Consider the following 26,854-nt stretch of genomic DNA (forward strand, 5'->3'; position numbering starts at 1 on the left):
ATCCCGCGACAGTCCGTGTCGATTTCCGATTTTTGTAAAAGTCCCTGAAAAGCCTTAGTGTCATCTTTGCAACGGCCTGACAAAATAACATGTCTCCATTTTCAGTCAGTTTAATTAAGTAAATATGGATGAGTTCTGATGGGCTGTATAAGTTTGACAAATACTGATTGCTGTGCAAAATAACTCCGAAATATTTTACAGGGCTAGAAAATTCAGGTTGTTCGAAATGTATCATCATTATGATGCTGTGTTTTACTCGATCTTGAGTAGCCTGTAACCAATATGCCGAAAGGAAGGCATGATACAAATACCCTTCACTGTGGGAGTCGCAAAAAACCTGCTGGTTCATTTTCTAGATACCCACACATGAATTCCAATCTGTGCTCTGATGACCAATTGGAAAGAAAACAATGCGCAAACTGATGAAGCCAACTTGTGGATGTATATCATTACCGGAATTCTTGAATGTTTTAAATTAACGCGTTGTGATGAAGAGCTTAGAGTCAAAATCATCGTGTTGGCGAGTTGAAAATCGGTGGTTTACTTCTGCCAGTATCTGGCAGAAGCTGTGAGGACGGGGCGTGAGTCGCGCTTGGGTGGCTCAGATGGTAGAGCGCCTGTCCGCGAAAGGCATAGGTCCCTAGCTCGAGTCTCGGTCCGGCACACAGTTGTAATCTGCCAGGAAGTTTCATATCAGCGCACATTCCGCTGCAGAGTGAAAATCTCATTCTGGATTAAAGAGGTTATTTACTTTTTTCCTATCCGCCGCGTTTTCAGCCACTTATACATCTCTAACCTTATGTGGTGGTATGTTTCACACAATGTACCATGAGAATCTTCGTAATCCTGACTGGGGGACAGTCCTACACGTGGCAGAAACTCAGTGCCTTTCTCTTTTCCTATGCTATTTCGGCGCTGTACGTTGTCACATTGCCTTATTAATTCATGCAATTCACAGCGGAACGTCTTCCTTAGGTATAGCCGCGCTGGGTAGCCGTACGGTCTAAGGTGCCTTGCCACGGTTCGCGCGGCTCCCCCCATCGGAGGTTCGAGTCCTCCCTCGAGTATGGGTGTGTGTGTTGTCCTTGGCGTAAGTTAGTTTAAGTTCGGTTGAGTGGTGTGTAAGCCTAGGGACCGATGAACTTAGCAGTTTGGTCCCATAGGAACTTAGCACAAATTTCCAAATTTCATTAGGTATTGCAGTTTGTTAGACAGGCATTCGTGGACACTTATGGCCCAAACCGTGGGGACAAGGATTCTCAAAGCATCTGATGGGCTGTAAAGCAGATGCAACCAAACACAAATCCATTTATGTCGATCTCCTGAATACGACATGACTTACTCTGCCTTCATGCTTTTTCCGTAGCTAGATGTCAAGGAATGAGACACAGCCGTCTTTTTTTGCGCCATAAATGCCAGTGGATCTTTGAGTGGCATTCGAATATATAATGGCGTTACATCCGCGCTCCCCAAAAATGCATCCTTGTCGAGCCGTAGTCTTTCATCAGTTTCAGTCGACGCGCAGGTCGCCCAAGTGGCGTCAAATCGAAAGACTTGCACCCGGCGAACGGTCTACCCGACGGGAAGCCGTAGTCACACGACACTTTCATCAGTTTAACTAACCAAGACCATGTCTACAAACCGAGCATAAGATCATACACGTACACCATTGAAATACCACAGCTGAGAGCAACTACGTAGCAGCTACAGGGTGTTTCAAAAATGACCGGTATATTTGAAACGGCAATAAAAACTAAACGAGCAGCGATAGAAATACACCGTTTGTTGCAATATGCTTGGGACAACAGTACATTTTCAGGCAGACAAACTTTCGAAATTACATTAGTTACAATTTTCAACAACAGATGGCGCTGCGGTCTGGGAAACTCTATAGTACGATATTTTCCACATATCCACCATGCGTAGCAATAATATGGCGTAGTCTCTGAATGAAATTACCCGAAACCTTTGACAACGTGTCTGGCGGAATGGCTTCACATGCTGATGAGATGTACTGCTTCAGCTGTTCAATTGTTTCTGGATTCTGGCGGTACACCTGGTCTTTCAAGTGTCCCCACAGAAAGAAGTCACAGGGGTTCATGTCTGGCGAATAGGGAGGCCAATCCACGCCGCCTCCTGTATGTTTCGGATAGCCCAAAGCAATCACACGATCATCGAAATATTCATTCAGGAAATTAAAGACGTCGGCTGTGTGATGTGGCCGGGCACCATCTTGCATAAACCACGAGGTGTTCGCAGTGTCGTCTAAGGCAGTTTGTACCGCCACAAATTCACGAAGAATGTCCAGATAGCGTGATGCAGTAATCGTTTCGGATCTGAAAAATGGGCAAATGATTCCTTTGGAAGAAATGGCGGCCCAGACCAGTACTTTTTGAGGATGCAGGGACGATGGGACTGCAACATGGGGCTTTTCGGTTCCCCATATGCGCCAGTTCTGTTTATTGACGAAGCCGTCCAGGTAAAAATAAGCTTCGTTAGTAAACCAAATGCTGCCCACATGCATATCGCCGTCATCAATCCTGTGCACTATATCGTTAGCGAATGTCTCTCGTGCAGCAATGGTAGCGGCGCTGAGGGGTTGTCGCGTTTGAATTTTGTATGGATAGAGGTGTAAACTCTGGCGCATGAGACGATACGTGGAGGTTGGCGTCATTTGGACCGCAGCTGCAACACGGCGAACGGAAACCCGAGGCCGCTGTTGGATCACCTGCTGTACTAGCTGCGCGTTGCCCTCTGTGGTTGCCGTACGCGGTCGCCCTACCTTTTCAGCACGTTCATCCGTCTCGTTCCCAGTCCGTTGAAATTTTTCAAAGAGATCCTTTATTGTATCGCTTTTCGGTCCTTTGGTTACATTAAACCTCCGTTGAAAACTTCGTCTTGTTGCAACAACACTGTGTTCTAGGCGGTGGAATGGCAACACCAGAAAAATCCTCTGTTCTAACGAATAAACCATGTTGTCTACAGCACACGTGCACGTTGTGAACAGCACACGCTTACAGCACAAAGACGACGTACAGAATGGCGCACCAACAGACTGCGTTGTCTTCTATATCTTTCACATCACTTGCAGCGCCATCTGTTGTTGAAAATTGTAACTACTGTAATTTCGAAAGTTTGTCTGCCTGAAAATGTACTGTTGTCCCAAGCATATTGCAACAAACGGTGTATTTCTATCGCTGCTCGTTTAGTTTTTATTGCCGTTTCAAATATACCGGTCATTTTTGAAACACCCTGTAAGAAGCAGACAACTGCACCAGAAGTGTGCAGCCACAGTACTTAAATAGCTTCAAAAGCTATTCGTCCGAGATTAAAACGTATATATCGTATTCCACTGAGCAATTGCAGGAAATGTATTGATATCGCGAACATTTTCGTTGCTGAGGATAATACCAAATTACTATAAAAATCTTTCTAGGTCGCTTAATGCTATTTAGCGATTTTACTGAACGTCACTTGTTTTGGTTGTTACCATTTTCAGAAACAAACAAAAAACCACAGAAATCAAATTTAGTGCTTATACATATTGACACTGCACTTTATTTCGCACGCTCAAACTTTGTATCCAAGGACAGCAGGTGATGGGAAGGGATGCAACCTCAAGTAATGTAAATAGTTAAGTGACATTGACGAATATTCATCAAGGTAATTATAATCACCGATATGTTTTAGAATACTTTGAAATTTATTAATGTAGATGGTAAGATATCAGTGCGTACTGCATATTTCAATAACATTTCAACGGGTATCGATTAATGTGTGAATTAATTTAATACGTAAATCTGAAAATAAAGAGAATTATTGCTCTCATTGACGTCAGGAAATTGAACTCTTCTGAGTATTGCTTATTGTAAACGATTCCTTCGAGACGCCATTGGTTTGACGCTCCCTTTTTCCTTTGTTCTGGTGCTTCCATGCTTTTCTGTTTGTCTTCCTATTCTCGTTGCAATGCCCTTTAGGTTGCCGCAACTTGTATTCCGAAATTTCAGAGACGGCTGTCGTGTTTCTGTTTACATTTTCTCTTCCTCTCTCTATTACCTGTACCATTCACGCTTCGAAGCCGAAATGAAAGAGAGGCCAAACTCAAGTATCTCACGACTGTCGATGAAGATTGCTGTTTCGTATCTGGCGGGGGCGCAGTTCTTTGAGAAATGGAAAAAAAAGTTCCTTTTCATGTCTCTGCATAATGAGCCCTTCTGGCAGGAGGCACAGCATTTTCATTTCATTCAAGAGGCGGACAATTGCGTCGAGCAGGGAAATATTATTATACACACGGAGAAGCAGCATCAATGCCTGCCGCTCTTTATATTCGTACCTCCCTCCCTCCCACACAGTTCACTATTAAATCTCTACAGACATTCAGTGACCTGGCTCAGACGACGGCAGACTGTGAACGTCGCATCACGGTGGGGTTCACATTACAGTATTTGTTTCAGCTGTTTTGTGACGTCGAACTTCCTTGTACGAAGAGTGCGCTGTGCTAAGATATTCTTGTAGTCTGATGTTTCCTGAACTATTAAATACTGTGGCCGCACAGGATGCACAAAATCAAAAATATCTAACATCTAATACAAATCCTATTCATTAACCCTTCTCTTTCCAATGATTGCCGTGTGAATCCACCTGATTTAGATGATCTACCCAGATTATTAATGGTATGATAACGGAGCCATTACATTTACTGATAGTTACTGAACTAAAGCGATCACGTATAGTTCTCATTGTTGGATAGAACGCACTAGCCACCTTCCTGGCTGTATTTAGGCTTCTTGTATTTCCAGGTAGGTATTCTGTAAGTTGCTTCCTACATGTGATAATTAAATTCAGACAACTTCACTGTTTGTTGATGGTATGTGTCAATTTGTCTTCGGAATCACGCTTTATGTATCGCAAGTCAGTATGATGAGACAGCTTTCGTACTAATAATAATAATAATAATAATGGCGTGTGACGAGGGGCTCCCGTCGGGTAGACCGCTCGCCTGGTGCAACTTCGGCGACTTGCGCGTCGATGGGCATGGAATGATGATTAGGACAACACAACACCCAGTCCCTGAGCGGAGAAAGTCTCCGACCCAGCCAGGAATTGAACCGAGGCCCTTAGGATTGACACTCTGTCGCCGGCCGCGGTGGTCTAGCGGTTCTAGGCGCTCAGTCCGGAACCGCGAGACTGCTGCGGTCGCAGGTTCGAATCCTGCCTCGGGCATGGATGTGTGTGACGTCCTTGGGTTAGTTAGGTTTAAGTAGTTCTAAGATCTAGGGGACTGATGACCACAGATGTTAAGTTCCATAGTGCTCAGAGCCATTTGAACCATTTTGACACTCTCTCGCGCTGACCACTCAGCTACAGGGGGCGGACAGCTTTCGTACTAAACAACATAATCATGTGTGGTGTCAGTCTCTACCCACTGGCAAGTAATGATCCTGTTATATTCTTAGCTGCAGAATTCTGAAATTGGTGTGTTGTTGACCTGACCAGTGTTAAGCATTATCAGTTGCTCCATCAGTCAGCAAACAACCAGACATCAGGACCGCCTGACAGTAAAAATCAAAGTAAAATGGCGGTGTAGCATTTAATGTGGCGTTCTCTTGGTGAGACAGGAATCATACAAATATAATCTTGAGCAAATGTAACAGAGAAAGAGAAAGTAACGCATAAAAATAATATAAAACAGATTTCTTCTGGATGGAATTGTACTTGCATTAATTGCAGAGGTTTTTGTTTCCATCTATGTTAGTAAAATAACAATTGTAATAAACACATTATTCCTGGTGAAAAAAGGATTATACACCTCGCTGTTCAAAGGAAAGAAGAAGACGTAATGAAATGTGCCGCACAGAGAAATCGAAACGAAGTGAAGCTTTCTAATTGATGTGCCTAAATACTAGTATTATCTAGATATATACTTCGCTAGCCACCAAACGGTGTGTGGCGGAGGGCACAATTCGCGCCAAAGTCATATTTCCCCTCCCTCCCCCCCCCCCCCCCCCCTCTGTTCCACTCGCGGATCGCGTGGGGGAAAAACGACTGTCTGAACGCCTCAGTAAGAGCTCTAATTTCCCTTATCTTTCAATGGGGATCATTGCGCTATTTGAAAGTTGGTGGTAATAATATATGCTCTACATCCTCGGTGAAGATAGGATTTCAGAATTCAGTGAGCAGCCTCTTCCGTTTAGAACGCCGTCTATCAGCAAGTGGACCCCACTTCAAACTTTCCATCAGATTTGTAACGCTCTCGCGATGGCTAAATGTACCAGTCACGAATCTTGCCTCTCTTCTTTGGACCTTCTCAATCTCTTGAATCATACCCAACTGGTAAGGGTTTCATAGAGACGAACAATACTCCAAGACTGGACCAACTAACGTATTATAAGCTATTTCCTTTGTTGAAAGACAGCATCGCTTCAGGATTCTACCAATAATCCGCAATCTAGAGTTCGCCTTACCATTTACTTGCGTAATCTGATCATTCCATTTGAGATCATTTCGAATAGTCACACCCAGATACTTGACGGATGTTACCGCTTCCAAGGACTGGGCAATTATTTTGTAGTCATACATTGATGGGGATTTTCACCTTGTTAGACGCAGTAAGTTACACTTACTAATATTGAGAGATAACTTCCAGTCATTACACCACGCATTTGTTTTCTGCAAATCCTCATTGATTTGTTCACAACTTTCGTGTGGTACTACTTTCCTGTAGACTACAGCATCATCGACAAACAGTCTAAGGCCGCTATCAATACCATCAACCAGATCGTTTACGTAAATCGTAAAAAGCAGCCGACCTATTACGCTGCACTGGGGCTCATCTGATGTTACGTTTGTTTCTGTTGAAGTCACCCCGTTCAGGACGACATGCTGCTCCCTGTCTGTTAGAAAACTTTCTATCCAGCAGCATATATCATCAGATAGACCGTAAGCGCGCACTTTTACCGTTATGCTAATAAAGTAGTAGTATATTGCACCGGATGATGTTGGTGCCAGCACAGGTTACGATCAGCCATGTACCAGCAGCCTGCTATAATCTCTACATTAACAAACGATTCCGGACTACCCAGGAGCAGATGCAGACTTAGATCTCAATTTAGCGATGATGGAGAGTAGTCTGAAGTTTAAGAGACTAGTCAGGAAGAATCAATTCTCAAAGAAGCGGGATAAGGAAATACTTAGGAATGTAGTGATATGTTTTAAGTTCTCTGACGCTATATATACTGCGATAAAGAAGAGGTCAGTAATCATTTCAGTTGGAGTGGAAATTATTTCTCTAAAAAGGGCAGATACAGATGTTGGTAAGAAAAAAGTAAGTGTAAGAAAGGTAACTGCGAGGAAACTATGGGTAGTAGAATAAATACATCGGCTAAACGACGAAAAAAGGAAGCACAAAAAAGTTACAAGATATTCAGAAATACAGCTCACTCATGAATGAAATAAATAGAAAGTGCAAGGAAGCTAAGGCGAAATAGCTGCATGGAAAATGTGAAGAAGTTGAAAAAGAAATGGTTGTCAGAAGGACCGACACAGCATACAGAAAAATCAAAACAACCTTCAATGAAATTAGATGCAAGAGTAGTAACATTAAGAATGCAATGTGACGTTCAATGTCAAACGCAGAGGAGAAAGTAAATATGTGGAAAGAGCACAATGATGTCTGGTATGAATGGGAAGACCTATCTGACATCTGATGATGTGATAGAAGAAGCAGTTGGAGTCGGTAGGGAAGAAATATGGGATCTAGTATTAGAATCGCTATTTAAAAGAATTTTACAAGACTTGAGATCATTCCATCGGATTTTCTAAAATCTTTGGGTTAGTGGCAACAAATGACTATTCATGATGGTATGTAGAATGTATGAGACGGGGTCACACCATCTGACTTTCGGAAAAATATCATCCCCACAGTTCAGAAGGCTGCAAAAGCTGACAAGTGCGAGAGTTATTGCACAATCAGCTTAAGAGCTCGCGTCCAAGTTGCTGACACGAATAATAGAGAAAAGAATGGAAAGGAAAACTGATGACCTGTTAGACGACGATTAGTCTCTCTTTATTGACGGCAAATGCACCAGAGAAGCAGTTCTGATGTTGCATTTGATATTGCAAGCAAGACCTCAGAGAAAGGGGAAAAGCATTCGACAACGTAGTAGGGAAAAACGGGTCTTATGCAGTATACACCAGAAGCAATAGGGAACAATAAGACTGGAATACCAAGAAGGAAGTACTCTGATTACAAGAGGTAAAAGATAGGGATGCTGAGTTTCGCCCCCTATTGTTCAATCTATATATCCAAAAATCACAGGAGGAAGTAAAAGAATGGTTTGAGAGTGGGATTAAAATTCAAATCAATTATAAAATTCGGTGGCAATGTTGCTATCCTCAATGAAATGCAGAATATTTACAGAATATGTTGAATGGACTGAACAGACTAACGAGTACAGATAACGGACTGAGATTATATCCAAGGAATAAATGAGAACAGCTCGAAACTTCACATCGGAATTGCAGATCACAAACTGGATGAAGTTGAAAAAGACTGCGGAGCGTGGAGGACATTAAGAGCAGACTAACACTGGAAAAAGGGCATTCAAAGCCAAGAGAAATCTACTAGTGTCTAACACAGACTTTAATTTGAGGAAAAAATGGACTGTGGGACTGTGGGAAAACCGTAAAAGAAGAGAATCGGAGAACTTCGGACATTTTACTACAGAAGATTGTTAAAAATTAGATAAATGTTATGGTCAGGAATGAGGAAATTCTCCACAGAAGCGACAAGGAAAGGAATGTATGGAAAACACAGACATGAAGTAGGGATCGGGTGACAGAAAATCTGTTCGGACTTCAAGGAAAGCCTTCCATGGTACTAGGAGAATGCAGAGGGTGAAAACTGCAGACGAAGACCGATATTTGAACACATCAAGCAAATAATTGAAGTAGTTTCTAAGCGCTACTATGAGATGATAAGTTTGGCACAGGAGAGTAATTCGTGGCGGGCCGCACCAAATCAGTCAGAAGACTGATGACTCCCTCCACCCTCTCCCCCCCCCCCCGCCCCCCTCCGCAAAAAAAGAGAGATTGCTCTATTGTTCCACCTCTCTGGCGACAGAGAAGAAGTAAAGTAGTGTTATGTGTGGATAAAAATCCTACGTCAAGTAGCAAATTTTCTTCATTGGTTACCGGTTTAGGTTCACTGACGAGCCATCTTCAGATGAATCTGAGATGTTGTTCAGTCTGTGACAATCATTACACATCGTTGCGTTCTTAGAGCTACTTGACCTTAAAATGAAAAATCGTAGTTAGTTATGTAAACTGACAACTTCAACCATTAATCAAATATTGCTACAATTCCCACCTACCAACAGCAATGATACTTGCAACGACCAAGAAAGAGTCTATGTAAACAAGATATCACTTGCAACATTCATATCAGGTAAAAGGACAGCCAAATCACCTACAAAGATTATTTTGTCTCATCATGATTAAATTATTTTCCATTTAAAACTGCGATATATTTGTAGTACCAGAACCTTAACACGAAGGCTGATGGTCGTCCGATTCTGTGAGCAACATGGAAGGGAACATCGCGCTACTGTCAGTCTGGCAACAATCAGTTGAGTACATGGTTGCTGCAACTCGCTATGGCCTCATTAATTCATGGAATTCATGTGAAATTCATGGAAGCAGACAGACTATTAAATTTTTATTACCAGTGGAAATGCACCGCGTCGGTATTGTGTGTATAGTTCCGTGAAAAAGTTACGGTACTATCAAAGTAAGGAAACAACCTAGAGTGGGAGTTGGCAAAAGATAGAAGACGGCTACAGATTCCAACCCCACCCCTCCCTCACAAAGGGAAATAGTGTACAATTTTCGGAAACCGAAAATGTAGCCTACCCCACCTGTATTTCTGAATTCTGTATCAGTTTCAAGAAAGCCAGAACACGTAATCTGCAACGGCTAGCAGCAAGGGCAACCAGAGCCACACCGCGTTAAATCTCAAACCTCTTTCGCCTCTCGCCTCTACTCTGTTTGAAACTCAAGATGCCAGAACGCTCTGGATTCTAACAGTTTCCTAAAAATTTGTATGATCAGTTTTTTTTTCTCGTATTACCAGCCAATGACAAAAACTACGTACTAGGAAGTATTTCGTACCTAACATCAGAATGATATGTACAGTATCATACAAACAATAATTTTACAGTTATGTACGTGGAAGCTAATAGATTCTTATTATAATTACTATGTCTGATAAACCATACGAGAATATACATTTTCTCAGTTGTTTTAAATTTTAACCTCCGCAGTCCCTCTCCTCCAACCCCCAACCACTTGTTACACAGATTGTGGGTAAGTTCTTGTGAAAACAATAGGGTGTGTTGTATTTCAAAATTGATATTTGGTCATCTGAATCACTTTCAACTTTATATGCAAATGACATATGACACTGAATTTGCAGAAACCTTAAACTGGCAACTGTCCAAACCACAACCCGTGCGACTGCTTGGCTCACGAACGTTTGGAAATCTCACTTATAATATCTGACACCCATAACAGCCACATCTACCTGCTCTTCAAAACGCTTCCACGAAACCAATGAAAAGCAGACTTCAATTACCGCGAACTTTGTTAAAGTTTATACCGGATTTACCATGAATTTTAATGGCTGTAATTACTCCTCATACTAGGTCTTATTACCACATGGGTTCCGTATGTCCGCAGCTCGTGGTCGTGCGGTAGCGTTCTCGCTTCCCGCGCCCGGGTTCCCGGGTTCGATTCCCGGGGGGGTATGATGTCCTTAGGTTAGTTAGGTTTAAGTAGTTCTAAGTTCTAGGGGACTGATGACCATATATGTTAAGTCCCATAGTGCTCAGAGCCATTTCTTGCATTTTGAGGTTCCGTATGACATTCACCTAGTGGTGTTTATGTCTATCTTGCTTTTAGAACAGTCTACAATGCATTAACATATCTATTTGCAACTGAACTATGGGACGTAATAGCTTCTCGATTGTTTGACGGCTGATTATGTGGGTAAAGGTTTTAAAAAAATGCACAATTTTTCAGTTAATGCATGTTGACAAATATTTTTAAGAATTTTTGTAAAATGCCTCTCCCTTTCTTATAAAATCCTATGATAAAGGGTGGCTTTTCAATTAATTCAATTAACAGTGCGTCACTTGACAATGTGCCTATAACGGCTAGAAACCGTTAAATTTCCCAGTAAAGGACTAGAAAAGGACTAACATGGCTTGAAGAGGCTTTATTCGCTGTGAATCCTTATCAGTTCATAAGATCTCTTTTAGGAAAAAAAAGTTTGAAGATTCGTAAATTTTAACAACACCAAACTCCATTTATCGCATTTATCAGAACTACTCAACTTTCACTCTTACACTGATAGAAAAAATCGCAACACCAAAAAATTATTAATGATGAATAACGAAATTTCGGCAATACATTTGTATAGGTAATATATTTAAGTGATTAACACTGCAAAATCATAGGTTAATGTAAGCATGAGCTAAGCCGCTGCAAATGTGATATTCTGATGCGTTACTAAGAGATGTATGTTCCACATTGTTGAATATAAGCATGCACCCACACACAGGCATTCTATTGTACAGGTGACAGATATCAGTCTGTCGAATGAAGTTCCCCACCCGTTGCACTTGGTCGGTCAATACATGGGCGGTTAATTCTATTTGTGGATGACGCTGGAGTTGTCGTCGGACGATGTCTCATAACTGTTCCATTGACCTAGCAGGCCAAGGCATTGGGTTACAACGGCAATGTGAAGGTGAGTGTTATTCTGTTGGAAAACACTCCCTGGAATGCTGTCCATGAATAGCGGCACAACAAGCCTAACCACCAGACTGACGTACAAATCTGCACTCAGGGTGCGTGGGATGACCACAAAAGTGCTGCTGCTGTCGTACGAAACTACATCCCAGACCATTACTCCATTTGTAGCTCCAGTGTGTGTGCAGACAGTCGCAGGCCGTCAACTGACCTGCTTTTAACCAACAGACGGCCATCACTGATACAGAGGTAGAAACAGCTTTCATTAGAAAACACAAAAGACCTTCACCCTGCCGTCTAATGAGCTCTCGCTTGAGCCCAATGGCATTAACTTGGGAGCAGTAGAATGCACGCTACAGAACATCTGGCTCGGAGCTGTCCATAAAGTGACCGATTTGTAACTAACAGTTCGTTGTGTCACTGTGGTGCTAAATGCTGCTCAGATAGATGCTGCGTATGCTGTACGATGCCCCACAACAATGCACAAACACGATTGTCTTCCTTCTCGGTAGTGCCACGTGGTCGTCCGGAGCCCGCTCTTCTTGGTACCGTACATTCTCGTGACCACCGCTGCCTGCAATCAGGTACTGTGACTACACTGCTGCCATGTTTATCTGCGATGTCGCAGGAGGACGTCCAGCTTCTCGTATTCCTATAAAAAACTCAGTGAGGCGATGATAATGGCGCCTTTGTCGTCTTAAAAGCATCCTTGACTAACATCAGCTCACCATGACCAGTCTCAAAGGTAAGTAACATGCAGGACCGTTACAGCGTGTTTTTAAATCAAACCTGATTTGCATCCTCACAGTAGCTATTCTAGTGCCACTCTCATGCGACTGGCGTGAAATTTGAACAGACATCATCATCAGTTTGTGTCGCGCAATTCCATTTCGGTGTTGCTATATTTTGAAGAGTTGCTCAATGTAGATGAAAATACGATCAGTAATATTTCACATTTCGATGTACAATGGGATAGGAATGATGATGGAAATATGATCACATTTGAGGAAGTGGAGAAAATGGTCAATAGATTGCAGTGCAATAAAGCGGCTGGGGTGGATGAAATTAAGTCGGAACTCATCAAATACAGTGGAATGACAGGTCTTAAATGGCTACACAGGTTAATTGAAAAGGTGTGCGAATACGGACAGGTTCCATCAGACTGGACGAAAGCAGTAATCACACCAATCTTTAAACATGGAAACAGAAAAGATTGTAATAACTACAGAGGTATCTCTTTAATTAGCGTTGTGGGTAAAATCTTCTCAGGTATTGCTGAAACGAAAGTGCGAGTATTAGTTGAGGACAAATTGGATTAAAATCAGTGTGGGTTGAGGCCTCTTAGAGGTTGTCAGGACCAGATCTTTAGCTTACGGCAAATAATGAAGAAGTGTTATGAGTGGAACAGGGAATAGTATCTATGCTTTATAGATCTAGAAAAGACATATGACCAGGTTCCTAGGAGGAAGTTATTGTCTGTTCTACCAGATTATGGAATAGGAGGCAAACTTTTGCACGCAATTAAAGGTCTTTACATAGATAGTCAGGCAGCAGTTAGAGTTGACGGTAAATTGAGTTCATGGTTCAGAGTAGTTTCAGGGGTATGACAAGGCTGCAACCTGTCTCCACTCTTGTTCATATTATTTATGGATCATATGTTAGCCGGCCGAAGTGGCAGAGCGGTTCTAGGCTCTACAGTCTGGAACCGTGCGACCGCTACGGTCGCAGGTTCGAATCCTGTTTCGGGCATGGATGTGTGTGATGTCCTTAGGTTGGTTAGGTTTAAGTAGTTCTAAGTTCTAGGGGACTGATGACCTCATATGTTAAGTCCCATAGTGCTCAGAGCCATTTGAACCATTTGATCATATGTTGAAAACAGTAGTTTAGCTGCGTGAGATTAAAGTATGTGAACACAAAATAAGCAGTCTCTCATATGCGGATGACTTAGTTGTGATGGCAGATTCGATTGAAAGTTTGCAAAGTAATATTTGAGAGCTAGATCAGAAATGTAAGGACTATGGTATAAAGATTAGCATCTCCAAAACGAAAGTAATGTCAGTGGGAAAGAGATATAAACAGACTGAGTGCCAAATAGGAGGAACAAAGAACAGGTGGACGGTTTCAGGTACTTAGGATGCATATTCTCACAGGATGGAAATATAGTGAAAGAACTGGAAGCGAGGTGTAGCAAAGCTAATGCAGTGAGCGCTCAGCTACGATCTACTCTCTTCTGCAAGAAGGAAGTCAGTACCAAGACTAAGTTATCTGTGCACCGTTCAATCTTTCGACCAACTTTGTTGTTTGGGAGCGAAAGCTGGGTGGATTCAGGTTACCTTATCAATAAGGTAGAGGTTACGGATATGAAAGTAGCTAGGATGATTGCAGGTATTGTTTTTTGTTGTGGTTTTCAGCCCTGAGACTGGTTTGATGCAGCTCTCCACGCTACTCTATCCTGTGCAAGCTTCTTCATCTCTCAGTACCTATTGCAACATACATCCTTCTGAATCTGCTTAGTGTATTCATCTCTTAATCTCCCTCTGTGATTTTTACCCTCCACGCTCCCCTCCTATACTAAACTGGTGATCCCTTGATGCCTCAGAACATGTCCTACCAACCGATAACTTCTTCTAGTCAAGTTGTGCAACAAACTTATCTTCTCCCCAATCCTATTCAATACTTCCTCATTAGTTATATGATCTACCCACCTAATCTTCAGCATTCTTCTGTAGCACCACATTTCGAAAGCTTCTATTCTCTTCTTGTCCAAACTATTTATCGCCCATGTATCACTTCCATACATGGCTACACTCCATACTAATATTTTCAGAAACGACTTCCTGACGCTTAAACCTATACTCGATGTAAACAAATTTCTATTCATCAGAAATACTTTCCTTGCCATGCCAGTCTACATTTTATATCCTCTCTACTTCGACCATCATCACTTATTTTGCTCCCCAAATAGCAAAACTCCTTTACTACGTTAAGTGTCTCATTTCCTAATCTAATTCCCTCAGCATCACCCGACTGAATTCGACTACATTCCATTTTCCTTGTTTTCCTTTTGTTGATATTCATCTTATATCCTTCTGTCAAGACACTACCCATTCCGTTCAACTGCTCTTCCAAGTCCTTTGCTGACTCTGACAGAATTACAATGTCTTCGGCGAACCTCAAAGTTTTTATTTCTTCTCCATGGATTTTAATACCTACTCCGAATTTTTCTTTTGTTTCCTTTACTGCTTGCTCAATATAGAGATTGAATAACATCGGGGAGAGGCTACAACTCTGTCTGACTCCCTTCCCAACCACTGCTTCCCGTTCATGCCCCTCGACTCTTATAATGGCCACCTGGTTTCTGTGCAAATTGCAAATAGCTTTTCGCTCTCTGTATTTTACACCTGCCACCTTCAGAATTTGAAAGAGAGTATTCCAGTCAACATTGTCAAAAGCTTTCTCTAAGTCTACAAATGCTAGGAACGTAGGTTTGCCTTTCCTTAACCTGGCTTCTAAGATAACTCGTAGGGTCAGTGTTGCCTCATGTGTTCCGATATTTCTACGGAATCCAAACTGATCTTCCCCGAGGTCAGCTTCTACCAGTTTTTCCATTCGTCTGCAGCAATGACTTATTAAACTGATTGTTCGGTAATTTTCACATCTGTCAACACCTACTTACTTTGGGATTGCAATTATTATTATAAAATCTTCTTGAAGTCTGAGGGTATTTCGCCTGTCTCATACATCTTGCTCACCGGATGGTTGAGTCTTGTCAGGACTGGCTCTCCCAAGGCTATCAGTAGTTCTAATTGAATGTTGTCTACTCCCGGAGCTTTGTTGCGACTCAGGTCTTTCAATGCTCTGTCAAACTCTTCACGCAGTATCATATCTCCCATTTCATCTTCATCTACATTCTCTTCCATTTCCATAATATTGTCCTCAAGTACATCACCCTTGAATAGACCCTCTATATACTCGTTCCACCTTTCTGCTTTCCCTTCTTTGCTTAGAGCTGGGTTTCCAACTGAGCTCTTGATATTCATGCAAGTGGTTCTCTTTTCTCCAAAGCTCTCTTTAATTTTCCCGTAGGCAGGATCTATCTTACCCCTAGTGATAAGCGCCTTTACATCCTTACATTTGTCCTCTAGCCATCCCTGCTTAGCCATCTTGCACTTCCTGTCGATCTCATTTTTGAGACGTTTGTATTCCTTTTGCCTGCTTCACTTGCTGCATTTCTGTATTTTCTCCTTTCATCAATTAAATTCAGTATCTCTTCTGTTACCCAAGGATTTTTACTAGCCATTGTCTTTTCACCTACTTGATCCTCTGCTGCCTTCACTATTTCATTCCTCAAAGCTACCCATTCTTCTTCTACTGTATTTCTTTCCCCCATTACTGTCAATTGTTCCCTTATGCTTTCCCTGAAACTCTGTACAACCTCAGGTTCTTTCAGTTTATCCAGGTCCCATCTCCTTAAATTCCCAACTTTTTGCAGTTTCTTCAGTTTTAGTCTACAGTTCATAACCAATAGATTGTGGTCAGAGTCCACATCTGCCCCTGGAAATATCTTACAATTTAAAACCTGGTTCCTAAATCTCTGTCTTTCCATTATATAATCTATCTGAAACCTGTCAGTATCTCCAGGCTTCTTCCATGTATTTGCAGGTATTATTAGATGGAAACTATTGCAGGAGGGTGTCCACAATGAGGAAATCAAAGAAAAACTGGGAATGAACTCTACAGATGTAGGAGTCAGTGCGCGGAGTCATGTTACATGCATGGGAGAAGCAAGGTTAACCAAGAGACTTACGGGTTCAGCAGTAGAGGGTAGGAGGAATCGGGGTAGACCAAGGAGAAGGTACCTGGATTCGGTTAAGAATGATTTTGAAGTAATAGGCTTAACATCAGAAGAGGCACCAATTTTAGTACTGAATAGGGGATCATGGAGGAATTTTATAAGGGGGACTACGCCCCTGACTGAACGCTGAAAGCCATAATCAGTCTTAAGTGGTGATGATGATGATGATGCGATATTTTTTTCCGTCAGTTTAGATATGCCTACAGGAGCGGCTATTCTTCCACAAACAGACTGCAATGATCGTCACATGATTATCAACAAATTTGACACATGTTTCATAATCGTCCTCTTTCAATAGTTTAAGGTTTAGGAGTGCCGTATTGACATCTGACTCATGTTATCGTGACATGGGAATGGAATGATCAGGTGTGGAAAGAAAATGTCATGACATTGGCAGGCTACAATATGATGTTCAAACCGAATTTCAGAGGGGAGAAAGCTCGGATTCTAGCATTGCAAATTGCGTAAATGATTTTCTATTTCTTTATCAGAAACGTAACTGTTTCATATAGAATGGTGGCATTGTTTCAATAACTGTCTCCCAACCTTTATAACTTCTCCTGACACTCACAGAAGGAATCAAATGTTACCTCAATCGAGCTCTTAGAGGAACACCACATCATTTATTTTTATTTGATTTCCGTATGTCAGACTAGCGACTCTCAATCATCTACCGAAGGTACACTGCTTGGCATTACAACTGCAGCATCACGAAGATGGAATGCAAACGTCAAATTAGCATGAGTAGCACTACAAGGTTACGATTTTAGCGCAAGACGGCAGCGCCATCTACATTCTGATCATAAGGAAAGATTAGTCAGCAGGTTTCTATACGAAAATCACTTTTTATTATTGTTTGTTTGTGAGAAGGTGGGGAACTAAATGATCTATAACAGAGGCTGTAATGGATGTTAGTGCAGGTATATGTGTTGGTAACTGAGGAAGTTGTACTGAACAATAATTCTTCAGTTTTACGTCATTTGTAGACTAATAGTTATTGGTATTAGCAATCGTATGTGTTTAGATTGGTTGATACCCCCAAGTACACATGGGGAGACCGAGCTATTAATGTTTTCACTTGGGAAAAATGCCAGGTGTTGTAATGTGGACGCATGGACAAAAGAGGCTAGTCTACATTGACAGGCATAGCCCACTAAGTGGTGCAGTTGCGACCATGCAGAAAACATCATGTCGTAAAGCTTGTGGCGTTCTTATGGGATGACTGTTCGACACATAGAAAAAACAACTAACAGATTAATGAGTGTACATATCATGGTATTACATATAAAAATATCTGCACTTACAGCCGTTACGCCCCGTATATCAGAAAACAGGTATTTTTCTTATGAGTGGTATGTAACAAAATTATGTCAGAATCGTATTAGCCTCGTGTATATATCGTGTAAGATATATAAAGCATGAGGCTATCAACGCTGGGATTTAGCGTTCCATAATACAGCTGCTCGCCTCAATCATGACTGCACCACTGCTATGCGAATATGTTTTCGATGGGTCTATATGATGATGATGAGGTCCAGTACTCCGAGAAGGGAGGATGCGGGAGACCCGCAACGCTGACTAGGCAAGGTACTAGCGGAGGTGGTTTGCCATTGCCTTCCGCCGACCGTAACGGGGATGTATGATGATGATAAAGACGACACAACACCCAGTCATATCGAAGCAGGGAAAATCCCCGACCACGCCGGGGTTCGAACCCAGGACCCCGTGCGCGGGAAGCGAGAACGCTACCGCAAGAACACGAGCTGCGGACATGAGTCTATAAGGGCCATACTCAGAATAATGCGAAATCTCATCTGGCTCACGCGACAAGCATCCGAGAGGGCACACACATTGTTCTCTCGGCTGTGAAGGGTAGTACAGTCTCATCATGTGCACTTTCAGATCAAAAGTGCCCGGACATCGCACTGTAAGACGCACAGTTGACCGTCACATGGCACGAGAGGCCAACCCGCCTACACAATAGAAGTGAGCAGTATTGTTGCAGTACGAAAGCGTCAGGGTGCGTCGATCAGGAGAACGAAGTGATTTCGAACGTGAACTACTCATTGGATGTCACCTGAATATCAATATGTCATCGACATTTGAACCCTTCTAAATGTGCGGAAGTTGACTGTTGGTGATTCGATTGTGAAGTGGAAACGCGGAGTCGGCCGCTGTGGCCCAGCGGTTCTAGGCGCTTCAGTCTGGAACCGCGCGACCGCTACGGTCGGAGGTTCGAATCCTGCCTCAGGCATAGATGTGTGCGATGTCCTTAGGTTAGTTAGGTTTAAGTAGTAAGTTCTAGGGGACTGATGACCTTAAATGTTAAGTCCCATAGTGCTCAGAGCCATTTGAACCTTTTGGAAACGCGGAGAAACAACCATGGCTAAACCACGACCAGGCAGACCTCATGTACTGGCGGACACGGAAGGTCGATGGAGATAGTAAAACATCAGCATGGAATCAGCGGAAGGAATCACTCGTTCAAAGCCGCCCGAAGTGGCCGCGCGGTTCTGGCGCTGCAGTCTGGAACTGCGAGACCGCTACGGTCGCAGGTTCGAATCCTGCCTCGGGCATGGATGTGTGTGATGTCCTTAGGTTAGTTAGGTTTAACTAGTTCTAAGTTCTAGGGGACTAATGACCTCAGCAGTTGAGTCCCATAGTGCTGAGAGCCATTTGAACCATTTGAACTCGTTCAAAATGGTTCAAATGGCTCTGAGCACTATGGGACTTAACATCTAAGGTCATCAGTCCCCTAGAACTTACTACTTAAACCTAACTAACCTAAGGATATCAAACACATCCACGCCCGAGGCCGGATTCGAACCTGTGACCGTAGCAGCAGCGCGGCTCCAGATTGAAGCACCTAGAAGCGCTCAGCTACAGTGGGCGACAATCACTCCTGAGTTCCAAACTACTACCAGCAGTCCAGGTAACACAATGTCTGTACAAAACTAATTAAAATAATGTGGGACAAGGGCAAGCCGCTGCTCATAAGTCGTAACTGTCTGTAGCCAATGCTAAGTGACACTTGAGGTGGTGTAACAGCGTCGCATCTGAACAGTGAACGACTGGAAACGAGTGATTTGGTGTGATGAGTCAGTATGACATGTGACAATCCAGTGGAAAGGTTTCGGTTTGGCCAATGCCGCGAGAACGTTACCTTCCATCAGGTATACTGCCAACAACGAAGAACGGAGGATGTGGTGCTACGGTATGTTTGTGTTTTTCATGGTTGGAGTTTGTTATTTCGCTTAAGTAAATGCTAGATATGGAAGGATATCAACAGATTTTTGTGCACTGTGAACTCCTTCCAGTAGAGGGAAGTTCAGAGATGATGATTGTGTCTGCACGGCAATGCATCGTGTCGTAAAACTGCATCTGTGAAGCGATGGTCTGTGAACAATAGTGCTCCTGAACTAGACTGGCCTGCACAGAATCTCGAGCGCCTTGTTAGAGCCATTGCTCCTGTCGCAGGTGTTAGCACCCGTAGTAGATCTCGCACCCTGTATGTCACCAAATGACTTTCAGATTTAATCAGGTATACTGCTACCACGACGAAACTATTCTTTAAGATCTACACTTTGAGTATATGCTTGTAAGGGGCAGAAATCTGGACGGCGAAGAGGGCAGACAAGACAAGACTCTGCAACAAAGAAGCGCTGAGAAGATCAGAAGTCCACTCTGAACGCTCACTGATTGGAGGACCAGCACCACTAGCCACCAACTTCACCATTCGTCATAGTTCGTCGAGAGAATAAGGGAAAAAATAAATGAAGTCCTAGAACCAGAATGAAATTTATTCTGGCAGAAGAAAGGTATCAAGAGATGATCATCAAGAAAGGAAGGACCATGAGTGAGCCCGCCAACTTTGAGACTGACGAGAAAAAGAATATCCTCCTTCTTTTCTGACCTAGTAGATAACGTAGGAAGTTTCATGAAGCTTTTACCGGACGATGCTTTTGTGTACAGAAAAGTTGCAACGCTAGAAAGTTCTAGCGAAGCGCAGTAAGACATTCAGAAAATCGACGCTTCGTGCAGAGTTTGACAATTAGTAAAGGACCAGTGGGCATTTTAAATAACATAATGATCTTATCTCAAGGTCACGCAGTAACCTGATACCCAACCACGCATTTGAGACATTTGTGTGTGGTACATCCAAGGTCGGGATGTTACCAGATACATGTCACTTGTCCACCCACGCCCCTACCAGTTGCATGACATAAAAAATGGGGATCCAAGATCAAAATCAAGATCATCCTACCTCTATCGTCTTTGTCTTCCCCCATCACTTCCCACACTTTTATTACCATTTTAGATGTGTAAGTTCCATCATTCGAATCTTTTCACCATGGTGAAAGAAATATCAGCCACAGAGCTATTCTACTTTGTAAATGATGGTAAATATCACCAAACTTCATGAAGTAAAACACTTCTGGTGGATGGATGAACAAATATAGTCCAATGACGTCATGGCATATTCAGCAAAATGGTAGAAACTACAGCTGACACTTTGACAGTAGAATGAGAGGCTGGGCCATAGCTGAATTACCATAATTTAATGACATCACGTCATCCTTCTGAAAACATTGCAAAATGTGAGCGTCTGCTACTGATATTTAAAGTCCGCTACATTCTCCAGCTTGTTAGGATAGTAAACCAAAGAAACACACAAACACATTACTTTAAATTTTTAACAGTTAACACAATTATTTTAACAAGACACATTCATATCCCATACTAAGGCATTCCCACAACGCGTTATGCAGCAGCAAATACACTGTTGTTGCATACCTTCGGGGTAAGCACACCGACGTATTGTCACATCCATCCATTGCTATAATAGCAAGTAATAATTATTCGTTACCATTTTGTCTGTTTCCTGCCACCTTTCAAGAAGACTCAAACGTAAATAGGTGACTGAACGCTTACCACAGAACGGTACTTAAACACATTACGTTGACATCCCCGATATAAAGTTAAAACTCCACCCAAACAGGCCATGAAGGCCCAACGGTACCGACCGGCCGCCGTGTCATACTCAGCCCACAGGCGTCACCGAATGCGCATATGGAGGGGCATGTGGTCAGCACACCTCTCTCCCGGCCGTAAGCCAGCTTCCGAGACCGGTGCCGATACTTGTCAATCAAGTAGCTCCTCAGTTTGCCTCACATTGGCTGAGTGCACCCTGCCTGCCAACAGTGATCGGCAAACCGGATTGTCACCCATCCAAGTGCCACCCCGGCCCGACAGCGTTTAACTTCGGTGATCTGACGGAAAGCGGTGTTAGCACTGGGGTAGTGCGATATTATTGTAAGATTACACTACTGCAAAACAATCACTGGAAGCAGTCACATCCATGAAATGTCATTGGGTACGCGTAAGGAAGCGATGTAGAGTGGAACAAGCACATAAAATTAATCACAGAAGAGGTACACGCCAGACTGAGATTCACTGGAAGAATCCCCAGGAGGTGCAGTCCACCCATAAAGCAGATAGCTTACAAAATCTCCGTTTCACCAATACCTCCATACCGCTCGGCTGTCCGGTACCCGTAATATCTTGGGTTGATGAAGGAAACAGAGAAGATACAAAGAAGTGCAGTGTGTTTCGTTACGGATTCACTTAGTAAGCGCGAAGGCGTCACGGACACGCTCAGATAAGTGGCATACGCTGGAAGAGATACGTTCTGCATCATGGTGTGTGTGTGTGTGTGCTTCGCTGATAAAGTCTCGAGAGTGCACGTTCCTTGACGGCTTGATCAGAATAACGCTTCCTCCCAAGCAAGAGATCATGAACACAGAGAGATTTGAGCTCATGTGGAGAATTACCATCAAAATGGCTCTGTGCACTATGGGACTTAACATCGAAGGTAGTCGGTCCCTAGAAATTAGAACTACTTAAACCTAACTAACCTAAGAACATCACATACATCCATGCCCGAGGCAGGATTCAAACCTGCGACCGTAGCGGTCACGCGGTTCCGGACTGAAGCCCTTATAACCTCTCGGCCTCCGCGGCCGGCCAGAATCACCATCAATCGTTCATCCCGTGAGCCATTCACGGCTGAAGGCGAAAGGATAGTGGTACAGCAAACCCTCCGTTACCCACCATAAGGTGGGTTGCGGGATGTGGATATAGATGCAGATTAGCAATAAGTAAAATTTGGTTATTTGCCATTATTCTTGGTGTGGCAATTTTAATGACAAGAAAGCTAAATTTTGAGCCGAACAGTTCCACAGCATTCTGTCGCAAACCTTTTCTATCTGCTGGTATACTTTTCTATTCATATTATACCCTGCTCGTCAGCAAACGGTAGATGGCGAAGGACATATAAAGTGAAAGCTTCCTGTGGCTTCCATTCACTGACAGTGCATACTAGGAAAGAGGATCTACGTGAACTCGACTTTGTCTAATTTCACCGTCATTTAGTTGTATACGTAATGGAGAAAATACATTTCTGAATTTTATACACTGCCTCCTAATTTATAGAGCAGAGCATTAACGGTACACAACAATTTTCTTGCAGCATCTCTCTTTCATGTGTTTCTCCCTCACGATAAATCATGAAAGTCACTCTTACGTTACTAGGATTTCGTGAAGTCTGTTAGAACATCCATTCTACAAATTTGCGTTGCAAACTCAGGGTGAGAGGTGATAAATTGTATCATATCGCTAATTATCTCGGGTTCCTGTGTCTAATTATCTCGCTCCCGATAGGCCATTAAAACGTGACAAAATGACCCCTGCCTGCGATATTCAATCTTCTCCGGTGGCAGCTACGAAAGGCTGCATTGTTACCAGGGTACGTCTCAGCTCACACACTCAGGGGAGGTTCCTAATGAGGGAGATTAGGTGTGCGAGGATAATGTGGTATGAAACCTAATTTGGCCTTTCTTCTCCCCTATAGTATTTATGTCATAATGCAGGTCACAGGCTTCATATATCAGACTGACAAAATGTTGTCATGTAAACATCAATGGCCGAAAATGATACACTTATCAAAATATCCCGGGCTATTACTCCGAGGTAGGAAGAATTTCTTTTGAAACTCCATGTCTCGTTCCAGTCTGTGGAGGACATCTTCAGAGAGGAAGCCGTGCGGAAGTGGCAAAGGGTTTGAGGCGCAATGTCACGGATTGCGCGGCCCCTCACGTGGGAGGTTCGAGTTCTCCCTCGGTCATGGGTGTAAATGTTATTCTTAGCATCACCTAGTTAAAGGAGTGTGTATGTCTAGGGACCGATGATCTCATTAGTTTAGTCCCTTATGAATTCATACACATTTTTTCAGAGAGCAGATGTAGCTCTTTCAAAGGTCCTATTCTTTCCTCTGGCAACCAGCGTATGCATCGGACCTTTGGAAAAGCTACAACTTCCCTCCCGCATCCTCCCAACCTCTTTGGAGATGTCACCCCCCCGCCCCCCCCCCCCCCTCACAAGAGGACGAAACGTTTTGTCTCATCAAGAAATCCATGCGACAACGGCATACTTGCGTGGAATATTTCAATATCTGATGTATGCTAAGCAATTCATTGACTAATATTGAGCATAATATGAAGTGGTGCTGTAAACCTTTGCCGGCCGGAGTGGCCGTGCGGTTCTAGGCGCTACAGTCTGGAGCCGAGCGACCGCGACGGTCGCAGGTTCGAATCCTGCTTCGGGCATGGATGTGTGTGATGTCCTTAGGTTAGTTAGGTTTAAGTAGTTCTAAGTTCTAGGCGACTAATGACCTCAGAATTTAAGTCGCATAGTACTCTGAGCCATTTGAACCATTTTGTAAACCTTTACCACAGGTATTAATTGCGTTAAAATGTTTTGTTATAATGGTGAGTGATGTTGACACAGAAAATGTCAAGAGGTTTCCTTTTTTCTTAGTTCTTGTGTGCCAAATACTTTAGGAATCTACATGACAAACTTTGAGGCATGATTGGCCCCTCAAGCAATATTATGTTTTGTTAAAGAAGATAGTTTCTACTCTTTCGTTAATGAGTACATGCATGAGTTACTGGTTCTTGCAGCATCGTGTAAAATGTCTGCTTTGGAAGGAAAGACAGATCCGTCGTAAAGCTAAGGTTTATAACTGGTACATAACTTTTAAATTGCATTACTGCCCGGGAAAGTCACATAAAACTGTAAGTTGAAATTACCAGTTTCTTCAGAGCTACTAGATAGACCAGGAGTTATAATTTGTAAATGAAGCTATAAAACTTTCGGACGGAATGAAACCTGTAAGAGTCAGTGAAGTCACAACAAGAGGGAGCGGTAGTTCAGTCATAGGTTCTTGACAAAACGACATTTTCAATGGAGATGAGTGAGAACCGTCATAGACATAAAAGCCCATCCCTTTGTGGGCACGAAAACAACTATTAATGTACAGTATTGCAAATACATCTGACGGATTTAGCAAAAATTTTAAAGCGCCTGAATAATAATTTCTAAAGTATATGGTCTATAAAATTGTAGCAAAGGTTCTGAAACTAGTTTACGTATTTTGAGTTAGAGAAGCAAGGCAACTGATGGAACGACGGAGTGAGTTTTCGTTCCTAGAGCGTACATCAAATTTTCTTTCTTAATTTGTTGAAAACTTGCTTCAAACATATTGGTACATGCTACGATGTGCAATCAACATCAGCAATGAAGGCCCACCTGTGAGCGGGTTATATTACTATCCAATTTTGTGTATAATCTGTGCAGATGTGATGATGAAAATACGGATTTGGTTGTAATGCAAATAGTAAAATGATCACAATGGGTAGAACCAGAAAAATCATTTGCAAATTTTCTATACACTTTATATATAAAGTGTGTACGACGTCCTCTTGAGTAGTCCCCGCCTGGAGATCTGAATGCGGGACTATTTTACCTCCGGAATATTTTACCCAAGAGGATGCCATCATCATTTAACCATACAGTAAAGCTGCATGCCCTCGGGAAAAATTACGGCTGTAGTTTCCCCTTGCTTTCAGCCGTTCGCAGTACCAGCACAGCGAGGCCGTTTTGGTTATTGTTACAAGGCCAGATCAGTCAATCATCCAGACTGTTGCCCCTGCAACTACTGAAAAGGCTGCTGCCCCTCTTCAGGAACCATACGTTTGTCTGGCCTCTCAACAGATACCCCTCCGTTGTGTTTGCACCTACGGTACGGCTATCTGTTTCGCTGAGGCACGCAAGCTTCCCCACCAACGGCAAGGTCTGTGGTTCATGGGGGGGAAATTTGATATGTATCGCGTATTTATTTAAGCGGACGGAAATAACTGCTGCTTTCTACACTATGGGTCAGCATCTCGCAAACTGTGGGAGGCCCCAATCCTTGGCTTGTATAAGGTACGAGCCGTGGATAGTTCAGTTTGTAGGCAGACTTAGGTGATGGGTGAACCGCTCAATGGAGGAATTTCAGCGGGCACGCTGTAAAGCCGCAGCGTTTCCTTGACGGAGAGGCCGTTGCCCAGTCGCTCTCAGGCCGTCTAGATCAGGGTCTCCAAACTACGGCCCTCGTTAGCTGGCCGGACATCCCCGGTATCCGGCCCGCCAAATGTTTGAGGTGGTTCCCCTACTGCCAACAATTGAGTTTCGAGGCCTATTGCGACCAATACACCGCGACATTGTCGGAGCTCTATCTGTACAAAGCGGAAGGTTACGGATAAACTTGTGGCTATCCGCAATAAACAGACAGACCATTCTCCGTGCGATAGTGAAAAAAAAAGAACGGTTAACAGATTAGTTTGGCGAAAACATTTTAAGTAAAAAAATTCTTTCCATTTTATTCTACTCACGAGTCTGGTGCAAGTCTTTCAATTGGACTACACTTCGGCGACTAGCCTTAGTAATCAATCATTATGGAAGATGCTTCTTAAGCGACGTTTCACTTTCCTTTGATTACGTTATGAAATACACATAGCAAGTAAATCGTATAAAATATTTTTATTTAAAGCAATTTAAAGAAAATACAATACCTGGTGTATGTAATGACATTGGATATTTTATTTGTAACTGATATATAAAAATAACTGTAATTAATTTATATGTTGAAAACTCACAGTGTTAGAGTATTCATGTAAAGAAATTTAACATCTCAGTGATAATTAGTGACTTTTATGTAGCTGTAACTTTCCTTTCATAATTACCTCCAGTTGTGGATAAAGTTTACTGGTAGAGATAATCATGAGCGACTTCAAATGTTCATCACTTAAT

The sequence above is a fragment of the Schistocerca serialis genome, chromosome 8 (assembly GCF_023864345.2).
Source record: "Schistocerca serialis cubense isolate TAMUIC-IGC-003099 chromosome 8, iqSchSeri2.2, whole genome shotgun sequence".
NCBI lineage: Eukaryota > Metazoa > Arthropoda > Insecta > Orthoptera > Acrididae > Schistocerca > Schistocerca serialis.